Below are 11004 nucleotides of genomic sequence, written 5' to 3' on the forward strand. Positions count from 1 at the left end.
ACGTGCATCACTCAGGTCAACAGGTGAACTGATTGCCCCAGTGCAACAGACAACAAAAAGATGTGTAGCACAGCCCTCAGATCCAGGATAGGGTGAATCCAGTTCCCCCCTTTTTGGGAATCAGAAAATACCTGGAGTAGAGACTTCTCTACTCTGCTGATACAGGGCGTATTGCTCCTTTCCTCAGCAGAGCAGAAATTTCCTCTTACAGAGTGCAATGTGCCTGGAAAAGCTAAAATACTTAAAACAAGGATGACCATTTAGTAGAAATTGTAAAACTTCAGAACGTGAGAAAGTGAGCTTCATAAATTAATCAGGGAACATGTCTTCAAACAAATTTAATTTGTAATGACTTATGTTTTCAGTTCTTTTTCTGGATTTTTTTAAATTTTTTCTTTCCGACAGTGAAAATGCATGTGATCCAGCAGCTGGTTCACGATTCTTGTCATGCAATTTGGAAACAATGGCCAACAGAGCTGGTGTGAAGAATGCAGCCTGAGGATGCCGATTGATTCTGGAAAGAGTGACAGATGTACATGTTTTATGCTTTATAAATTGCTGGGGTGTGTTAATCCCACATGCGAGTCGGGGACCCCATGACATTGATTAAAATCAAATTTTGGACGCTGGCAGAATGAAACCATCTGATCCATACTTCGGAATTGAGACCTTTGAGATTTGTTACTTACTTTTTCCTTTGTTTTGTTGCAGGAGGAGAGGGCCTTGTTGCTTTGGGGAAATGACAAATTGTAACACCACATATAATTAACAAATGTCAATCTTTATTATGTTTATTTTTCCAGAGGCCTTTGGGATCCAGTGTAACCAACAATGGATTCCATTGTTGTTTACACAGCAATGGAAGATAGAAGACAACAATGAGTTTCTTCAAGGTATGCTTACAGAAATCTTTAGAATATTCTGTATGGAGTTTCCCACTTTCTGTTCTGCCACTTTGAATACTTGTGATCTGACTGCCACTAAAATGTTAGAATTAAAAAAAATTTCCAATTATGGTGCAAAATTATTCAGTTAGATATTTGATTCACCATAAGTTCAGTCATGGACAACATGCACTCCTGTCCCATGGTCATAAGATTAGTAAATCTTATGACCATGGGACATAATTGCAAGCATTCAAGTTTCGTTCCGGTGAATCAAAACATGCAATGGGTCATTTGTAAAAGTAAGAAAAGTATGCATTTCATTCATCACTGTTAAGAATTACAAGCATTAAATGAAACATTTTTAGATTTTTACCTCACCTTCATCAACAGCAGAGAATGTACAAAATATTAACTTACCTGTCTAAGGCATTAAATTAGATGTTGCAATAACTTCCATGGCAACAAATGTGTAAATGCCAGTACTGAAGCATGCAAACTGCTTCTCTAAACTGAACGTAGAAACCTCATCAGTTTTTCGAAAGAAGACTGGCTGAAAGAATAACTATGTTACAACCCAGACAGTTCAGTCTGAGCTTCTCTGACACTCATTGATCTCTCTCCCACTGACTTCCACCCTGTAAGCCCTTCTCCCTGCAGAGCTTTATTCCCCTCTGGAGCTCCATCACTATGTACTGGAGACAAAACAGGCTTACTGTAAATCAGAAACCAAATCCCATAGGCAACAGGGAATTTATCCTGCAACCAAAAAAGAAAAAAAAAAAGCGCACCTTTTCTCCTCTTGAAATGAGCAGCAAATCAAGTCAATATCATTTTTCTCTTATTTCACAAGAAATGCTTAAAAGTCATTTTCTCAGAGGAGATGAATTTTGGTAATCAAAATTCATTACATGGTTGAGTAATGCATCATATGCTGTTCCTTTAAGATGTAATGAGGTTAAAGGTAAAAAAATATTAATAAATATGCATATTTTCCAACAGGGATGTAGGAGACTCTGAACATACAATAACTTTAAGCAAAATTGCTAGTTAGGCTAAAAAGTAAAACAAATTTAGGAAGAAAAAAAATATATATATATATATATATATATATATATATATATATATATATATAGACAAAAATATAGAAAGTTGCCTAATTTAGCCTTATGTAGGCCACATTGTACATTTTATCTCAAATATGCATGTTAAAATGAGGGTGCTTCACAAGTCAAACCTGAATCATAGATGTCATGGTGAGCATTGCATTGTTCTTATCAATGCATTGCATGTTTTTATCAAGCATCCAAAATAAAAGTGTACATTCAACCGTTTTGTCCAACATGAGAAATCACTTGGCAAAACATCTGTCCACATAAATTGTCCTCTATTTAATATATTGTGCACAACTGAGAATAGACATCAAAAAATAGCCTAAAGGAGGTTAATGAATACATTAAAAGTCCAATAAAATTAAGCTTATTAAGAGCTTATTTGAGCTTTTACTTATCCGAGTTGTTACCAGCAGGGCAATTTTGTAATTGAATTCCTAACAATGAACCAGCTATAAAGTACACACTAAAAGATAAACAACCCAAGACGCAGTGCCATTAAAAGGCAAGCTGGTGACATAATTTGACGAATTTGCACTAAGAAAAAGGATTTAAAGGGCTTCCCGAAAAGGATCATTTTATCTTTAGAGCTGCAGGCTTTTATTGCCGTTGCTCTGTGAAAACCCCCCCAAAAAACAGATTTTGTGGTGAAGACACATGGAAGTTATAACAGAATGTGGACCAGCAATGAAACACACACATATATATATATATATATATATATATATATATATATACATATCTATATATATATATATACATATGTATATATATATATATATATATATATATATATATATATATATATATATATATATATATATATATATATTTAAGGAATTAAAGTGAAAAGAAAAAACAGATATTTTAAATGAAGACATTAGCAGAAACCTCATTGGAAAAAATACATATCTAATGGAAATTACAGATTTAGCTAAACTAATTCCATGTTGCCCCCTAGTGAGTTCATTTTTATTAACTCTGAGGTGTGTAGTATAGCCCAGATTTGTATTGTGAAAAAGTAGTATTACTTCAATATATTTTTCTCAAGCTAAAGTAAAAATTGATACAAAAAAAAAAATCCTAGTCAAATTAAAAACATAAAAAAAAGCTACTCAAGTGCTGAGTATTTTAGTTCTGCCGTTTAATCTGTTTTAATTTGTTAAAATTATTTAATCAAATATCCAAACTAGCCAGATTCTGGCAATAAGAATAAACAAATAAATAGATGTGTGAAAATAAGTCACATAACGCATTGGAGCAGAAAGACAATTCCTTTTCACAAGGGAATTAAAAGCTTTGAAATCAAGACTTGCACTAGATCATTTGTGTAAATTAAAACAATGCTTCAAGTTTCTATACAAGGCATTTTGGTTTGATCTTGCATTCAGTAAAGTAATTACCCTGATCTGGCAATACTGTGGTATTATAAAGACTACCAGAAAGTTCCTCTACTCAAACAAGTGGCTACTATAGCATTTTCAAGATGTGGATCAGCACTTTAGTTAATCAAAAACAGTGATCTCATCATTTCTTTTGAATCTGCAACACATTAAAATAAATCTACAACTTAAGATGAGCTACATTTTTACTGCCACCATACACATCCATGCTTAAGCAACATTCCATTGAAGAGATGAAAAATGTAAATCTCTATGAGAATTGAGACCTTTGAGATTTGTTACTTACTTTTTCCTTTGTTTTGTTGCAGGAGGAGTGGGCCTTGTTGCTTTGGGGGAATGGCAAATTGTTTCCAGTCAGAGGTGCTTACACAGCAAAACTGGGAGAAAATGTATTGGCTTGAAGATGGAGGCTGAAGTAAGACCAAAACTTAGGCAAGCAAGGGGCAGATTGGCAGAATTGGTAGAAAAATGAAAAGTCCACAAACAGGTTGCAAAGAGAGAGGCAAAACCCCCAGATGGTATAAAAATGGTTGTGTAAACAGGAGGATCTCATAATGAACTAAATAAACTTTAACATATACTGTGAACACACAGAGGAGGAGGATTATTGGAGGGGGAAACAGGTGAGATTAATTATTTGAGTGGAAGAAGCTGAAGGCAAACTGAAGAAACAAGCAGCAGGGATTGGCTAAACGAGTGTCAGTCTATCTTAAGGACTTAACGTCTTGCATATTTTGTGTGTTTCTCTGCCTCTACACACCTGACTTCATGCTTCATTTGATTCATGTGTGCTGGAGCAGGGAAACATCTGAAACAGGAACAACAGTGAGTCCTGAGGCCCAGGATTAAATACCACTGGGCTAGAAAACACTACAAGACACACAGCTCTTGAACACCAATAAACAGGCAGAATATCGATACAAACAAATGTAAAAGAATTAACACAAAAACAAAATAGAAAACCAAGGTCAACGTATGAAGTCTAAATAGTGAATACAAACTCAATGTCTTGTATCGTGGGTGTCCAGCCTCCTCAGCATGTTAAAGTTCTGCAGAGGCCTGCTAATGAAACACTGTTTTATCCAGTTGCATAAAAATGCAGAAGGCTGGCTCTACAGGACTGACACTGGACCTCCATTGCCATACATATTGACACATATTAATTCGACATAAAGAAATTCTCTCCTAAACATGCCATCAAGCTTTTGCAGAACAGTTCCGTAGAATCACTAATTCAAACCAGGTGTGCTGAAGCAGGGTAACGCATGAAACATGTATAATGGTGTTCAATGGGATGCACAATTGGACATGAACTATATCTACCACATAACATATTCTGTTTTTTTTTAAGAAACAGAATAAATAAGTCATCCGAGCAAGAGATAGATTTACTCAAAGCTTTAACACAAAATGTTTTGCTCATTATTAAACCAACTGGATAATGATCTCAATCTCAAGATAAAGTCTATATTAACCGTCACCCCCAAAATCTTTACATGCAAGTCAATGGGTTCAGAAGGACGATGGTGACTTACTGACTTTTTTCAGGTTTTAATAATCTCTTTACGTAATCTTGCCTGTCCCCAGTGTTCCATTGTTCAGGGTAACGCAGGGGGACAGTTGAGAGTTTGGATTTAGTCTTCATAGCAGGAAAAAGTACCCTAATACATCCTCCATATCAGTAAAAAGCATCCTAGTAATGAATGTAATATTTTGAAACAGGGTAGGCTTTATACGTTCAAGACAAGTAAACAGCTACTCCCAGCCTTGATTGAACACCTACTTTGTGTGGAAAGAACTAAAGCCACATCAGTGGCAATAATTCCACTTGAACTGGATTAAACATCCACCACATATATTTGGCTTTCAGATAAACAAGCTCTCAGAGAGGTGCTATGGGAAAGGATCAGCACATTAATAAATGGTGAAAATGATTTGAAATGAAAATCCAAGGCTGCTTTTTACCCACATGGAGTTTAATAAGTAAACAAACTAGCCCTGCTCAGCAAATCAGAGAGGGAAAGTTTATACAGAAACAAATAACATGGCAAAATATTTAAAAATAGAAAATGTAGGAAAGAAGATGATGAACAAACTTTATTATTTAGATATGCAGTGTTAGTCCTTATTAACACAATAACCTTAAGAGTAATTTCCAGCCAATAAGCCTCCTAAATTGCATTCCTCTTTGCTGAACTCTAATGAAATTCTGATGATAACTAGCAAATTAACAAGGGAGGTAGGAACATAAAAGTACCAAAGGAGGGTGATGTTGCTTTGTGATCTCTGGAAATGCAGCAGTTTTGATATGTTTGTCCTAACAAGACACCATAGCTCAGAGTTTTTTTTTGTTGTTGTTTTTAAAAGGTTCTAGTGGCCTTTATTTGATAGTGAATTGACAGGAAAGTGGGTAATGAGAGAAGGGGGAAAGCATGCAGCACAGATCACCAGACCGGGAATCGAATCTGTGACAGCCACATCGAGAACTAAGGTTTCCATAGGTGGGTTGTGCTTAGCCCCTGTGCCACCATAGCACCCAGTTCTGAGGTTTTTGTGCGCAAGTGAATACATTCTTTGCAGTTTGCGTTTATGCCATGTTCCATTTGCAGTCAGTAGTTCCGACTTCCCAGTTGGAGAAATCAACTGGAACGTCCCACCCAAGTTGGACTTCCAACAAAGAAAGTTGGAGAACTTTTAAGACCCCAAGTTAGGATTTCAAGATGGCTGCCAATTCCAACATCATTAGTAAAATCGATTACTTTCACTGTTGGTTTGCTTTTTTTGGGAGGGGGATGTGGGGGGCAAACAAAATATTTTGATAATATGAGGAACAACAACATTTAATCTGTTTGGGATTAATAAAGCATTTATGATTTCACTTGAACTATTGCATAGTGAGGGACTTATTGATATCCTCTGCTTACCAAACTGCTCAAAGCTTTTTGATGCTACTCAAAATATTGTAATCCATTTTCCAATGTCATTTTGGAGACCTTGGATAGCCTAAGCTGTCTTGGCCAGTGACACCAAGTTTTTTTTTTTTTTACTTAGATTTTACAAAACAGAGCTTCAAACTGTGCACATTGCATTAGATGTCTGCAGTGGTAAAGAATTAATCAGTATTTTCTTGAAGAAGAAAGATCAAGTCTCTCCACAGTGAGTCTCTTACATTAGGGGATACATGAAAAATGCATAAACTCTTACTCCCCACTCAACCCATGGCATTTTTTTGCCAACTCAGAACTCACTTTCAAGATAAAAGTGAGGTTTCTCTAGTTCTGCTAGTTTAATTTCTTTGTGACTGAAATACTGGCATATTATTCTGGGAATACCAATAATAAACATAGCAGTCATGCAGTTTGTTCCATGATTTTTCATGTCTTTTTGCACAAGAAAGTGAAACAAGGCTTCACACAAAACCACTGTCAACATGTCAATTACAGTTGCTGGCTTGGCTTGAATATCAAATGTTATTCTATTGGATTTATTTTATTTTTGTGAATGCAATTTACTCTGTTTTAAATTGTTCTCTTTCAGGGGTGGGAATCTTTACCTCAGATTATTTTGCAAGCATATTCCAATGGATATTAAGCCAACAGTACTCTCAGGCAGAAACCAGTTCATACAAAGTATTAAGCACTCCAGCACAAACTCACTGATGTCGTGGTATATGCAGCCAGGAATGTTTAGGCTTCTACACTGGAGAAATTTAACTGCAGACACTGGTCCAAACAACTCACAATTGCTTTATTAATGACTAATAGTCGTAAGTGATTATTCTATACACCTGTTACTTCCCATCCTGTTCAGAACTGAAGAAACCTTTTAGATGGGAGACAAAATGTCAGTGGCAGTCACAATTTGAATCTAAATATCACCTGTGAAGCAAACATTGATAATTTCAATAATTTAACTAAATTTTGTGTTTAAAAACTGGATTTGTCTAGTCAAAATAACTTTGCACAATAGCTGTAAAAGCTAAGGAATGAAGTCTGTCATTTCTCACTTTCTTGCAGCCATAGCTTTGTTCCTATTATTTCAAATATACAATTAAATACTCTGAGGAGCAGGACTGGAGATCAATAGCTTGCCTTCACCTCCTCTTTCACAGTGTCAAAGACACTATTAAGCTGTGTGCAACTCACAAACACGTAGCATCTCCATCAGTCTTTGTGTCTGCAAGTGTCAAATTCAGCAATCATGACACAAGAGCCAACCAAACAGAGGAAACTGAACTTTAAACTTCATTTAACAGCAGAGAAAATTTCAGTTTTAGGAGACTGGCCTTCTCTACACACTCACTCAGGAAGCAGCCATGTAACCACTGTTGTAGAAGTCAGTGTTATTCAATATAATGGATTAAACAGCACTTACTTTGGAAGAGTTAGCTTTAATTGACTAAGGAGTCTATAGGATGCTTAGTTAAATACATTGATATTTTTGTTACACTTGATGTTAGTACTTTGTGGAAGATGCCCATCCTTCTATATGATCTCTTAACTCATCTCAAAATCTTTAGTTACAGTCTACATTCGGGGTTGACATTTTTTCATCACAAAATTTATAAAAAAAAAGAGCTTTACATAATTTAATTAAAAAATATAGCAATTTTTTGTCATAACACACCAAAAAAATACTTCACTATTGACTGTATCTAATTAAGGAGCCCAAAAACAAGCAGATTTATAATTTAATCCTGAATGTGCCAAGACTAATTAAATTTAGGTTTTTATTCTGCCAAAATTTGTTTTGGATTATTTTGCCAATAAGGTGGTATGGTTAACTTTCAACTGACTTTGCACACTGAATATATAAACAGCCAAGAAATCTTTTGAACGATTAGGCAGCAGTGAAGGATTTAGGGCTTAATTGTCAACATCTCATCTCTCCCTGCTCAATTTTGAGGTCCCAGTTGAAAACAACAAACATTCAACCCTGTTTTCTCCTTTGCATTCAGCATGTAGACACTGAATACAGCTAGTTCAAATTGACTGCTACCATTAAACAATGTGTCATGTTAACGGCATTAAAGATCACAAATAAGAAATAATAAATAAAAACATATGGCTTGTGATTATTCTGTTAATTTGTCTTTTTGAGAGTAAATATGTTTCCAAGACATTATTGTCATAAAAAATATCTGTTTATGTATTTATTTTTTACATCCCATTGTAAAATGTAAAGAAAAAAAAAACCAAAAAAAAAACATGAGTTCCAGTAATTAGAGTTTCTGATCAGAGACACTCGACAGTAGCGTAGCACAAGGAAGTCTAAATGCCGAAGTGTTTTCTTTGATCACAGTTAATGCCTTCTCTAAGAGGATTATATCGTCATTAGACAGATCTGCCTTTGAGGGGATAAATATAAATCTTCCAAGTCTCACCAGTGAAATCTACAACCTTTTGTGTCCTGCCACATGTGGTAGATGTACTAAAAAATGCAAGCCTTCACTGTTCGGTTTAGCATTGCTGGTGATAAATCAGGTGGAATCACATGGGGTGTCCGATTTCATCTGTGATTAGAAGATTTGCAGGTGTAACTTTTCTTATTTGTTAGCACTTTTTTACAAAAGTGTACCGTGCAAACCGAATGAAGAGTCTCTAGGTAAAAATAAAATTAAAGTTTTTAAGCCTTTCTTTCATAAAGACAATATACAAAAATATTTAAATCAGGGTAGAAAAATTGTTTATTTTTTGATGACTGTTGCGTCATTTGTGAAAAGTAAAAAAAATATCACTGTCAAGGTGGAGTTGCCTAAAAGGAGCAATTAAATCATTTGAGGATACACCAAGAGCTTTTAGTCACTTTGTCTGAGAAACATATGACTTAAACAATTGGTAGCAAAGCATTGTGTTCCTTTTTTTATACATCACTCATACATTTAAGATGTTGCATGTTATATTGACAACTTAACAGCTAGAATCCAATGGTAGTCAGCCAGCAGCTTTTTGTGCTGTATTAGCACTACATCACTATTATGCAAATGAGCTGCTGTTGGCCAAGCCCTCCTACTCAGTATTTACATTAGTACCTCAAACACATAAAAATGGCAAACAGACACACAGTGGTACAGCCTTACAGCTTGGCCCCGAAGCAGAACAAAAGGCACAATAATTCAATACAGAAATGCAACTTTTTAAAAATATATATATTTGCGAGGTTCATGTGGACAGAAGATAAGTACTTCTGTCCACATGCTACATTGGGGGAAAAAAAAAAACATTGGCAGCATCCAGTTGTCAGTATTTTCACAAATACTGCATCTTCTCAGACTGTCACTTCCATTGTACAACAGTAAATATGCATAAATTACATAAGGTCAGACAGACAGACACAGGAGTGGCAGAGGCGTCATTTAGCACAGCGTTAACGTATGCTAACTAACAAATCATCTTCATGCTGAACAACAACACAAAACACATTATTGTGTACTTACATTGCCATCATCTGCAGATTTGCGACAAACACTAGGAACAGAACCTTCCTTCCTTCAGTCGAAGTCTTTTGATAAATCCTGCTGTATAATGTTGTTGTGAAGTTCCTTTGCCATATTGTCAAAGAAACTACAACTTTCTTTGACATTTTCACAGTGACATTGCGAGCAAAAATAAAAAGAAGCCACATAGCTCTGTTCTTCTGACTGGGATAAAATAAATGGACACATTTTCCAGGGCGCTCAAGTCCAGTCCTCGAGAGCCACCGTCCTGCAACTTTTAGATGCATCCTTACTCCAACTGACCGGAATCAAATGGCTGGATTCCCTCATCAGCAGTCATTCGGCTCTGAACAGGCGTGGTAACGAGCCATTCATTTGATTCAGGTGTGTTGGAGGAGGGATGCATCTGAAAGTTTCAGGATGTTAGCTTTCCAGGACTGGAGCTCTAGCCAGCTCTTGCTTGGTAACAAATTGTGACTCATCAATTTTTAGAGGTTTTTGAAATAGACTTCTTTTCAGACACCAGCAGAACATTTACTGTTTCTAAAAACAAAAGATACCCGTGTGGTTATATTTACAGTTACATTTTGGGTTAAATTGTTGTGTTAATACAATGAAAGGATGCAAATTTTACTAGAGGCTCTGATCTTGAGAATCTCATAAGCATATCTAGACTTAAAACAGCTCATTTCTATTGATTGTAATATGCTATTTTATTTAATGAGGCTCAGTGAGTAAACTCTTTTATTGCTGCATTTCATGTTTAAGAGAATGTCTTTAAATGAGCTAAATTGATCATTTGTTATACATTTTCACCTCATTCATCTAACCTCAGTTTGTTTACAATTTTTATTAAAATAAACAAGCAAAGCAAAAGTTTTATAAATGATACACTGGCAAAGCTGAACAATTTTTTCAGTTATATTGCAGTGCTCTGGAAAATGTTTTGCAATATCTGGACAGTGTGGAAATATATATTTGGGGTCCTGCACCAGCACAATTTGTCTTCTTGTCTTTATCTGACACTTCACAATTCCCTGTTTGAAGCCTTTCTCTTTATGCAGTTTCATGCTCATCGTCCTTCCTCTTATTAATTTATTCACCTCTTATGATTATTTCTTCCCTGTATGGTTTTGCCCTGGCTGTCAGCCATGCATTGTCTATTCTCA

The 11004-nt window shown here is 35.6% G+C and overlaps 1 protein-coding gene across 1 annotated transcript in view; it reads right to left on the reverse strand.

Annotated features, from left to right (window-relative positions):
- The window catches only part of LOC122819532 (matrix metalloproteinase-17-like), a 146693-nt gene extending 136544 nt beyond the window's left edge, over positions 1-10149 (reverse strand). Inside the window, exon 1 of the mRNA XM_044096314.1 lies at positions 9836-10149. The gene's annotated coding sequence lies outside the window, so the exon portion shown is untranslated. The remainder of the gene's footprint in view (positions 1-9835) is intronic.
- Positions 10150-11004: the final 855 nt, after the last annotated feature.

The sequence above is a fragment of the Gambusia affinis genome, linkage group LG17, assembly GCF_019740435.1.
Source record: "Gambusia affinis linkage group LG17, SWU_Gaff_1.0, whole genome shotgun sequence".
In the NCBI taxonomy this organism is placed as follows: Eukaryota; Metazoa; Chordata; class Actinopteri; order Cyprinodontiformes; family Poeciliidae; genus Gambusia; species Gambusia affinis.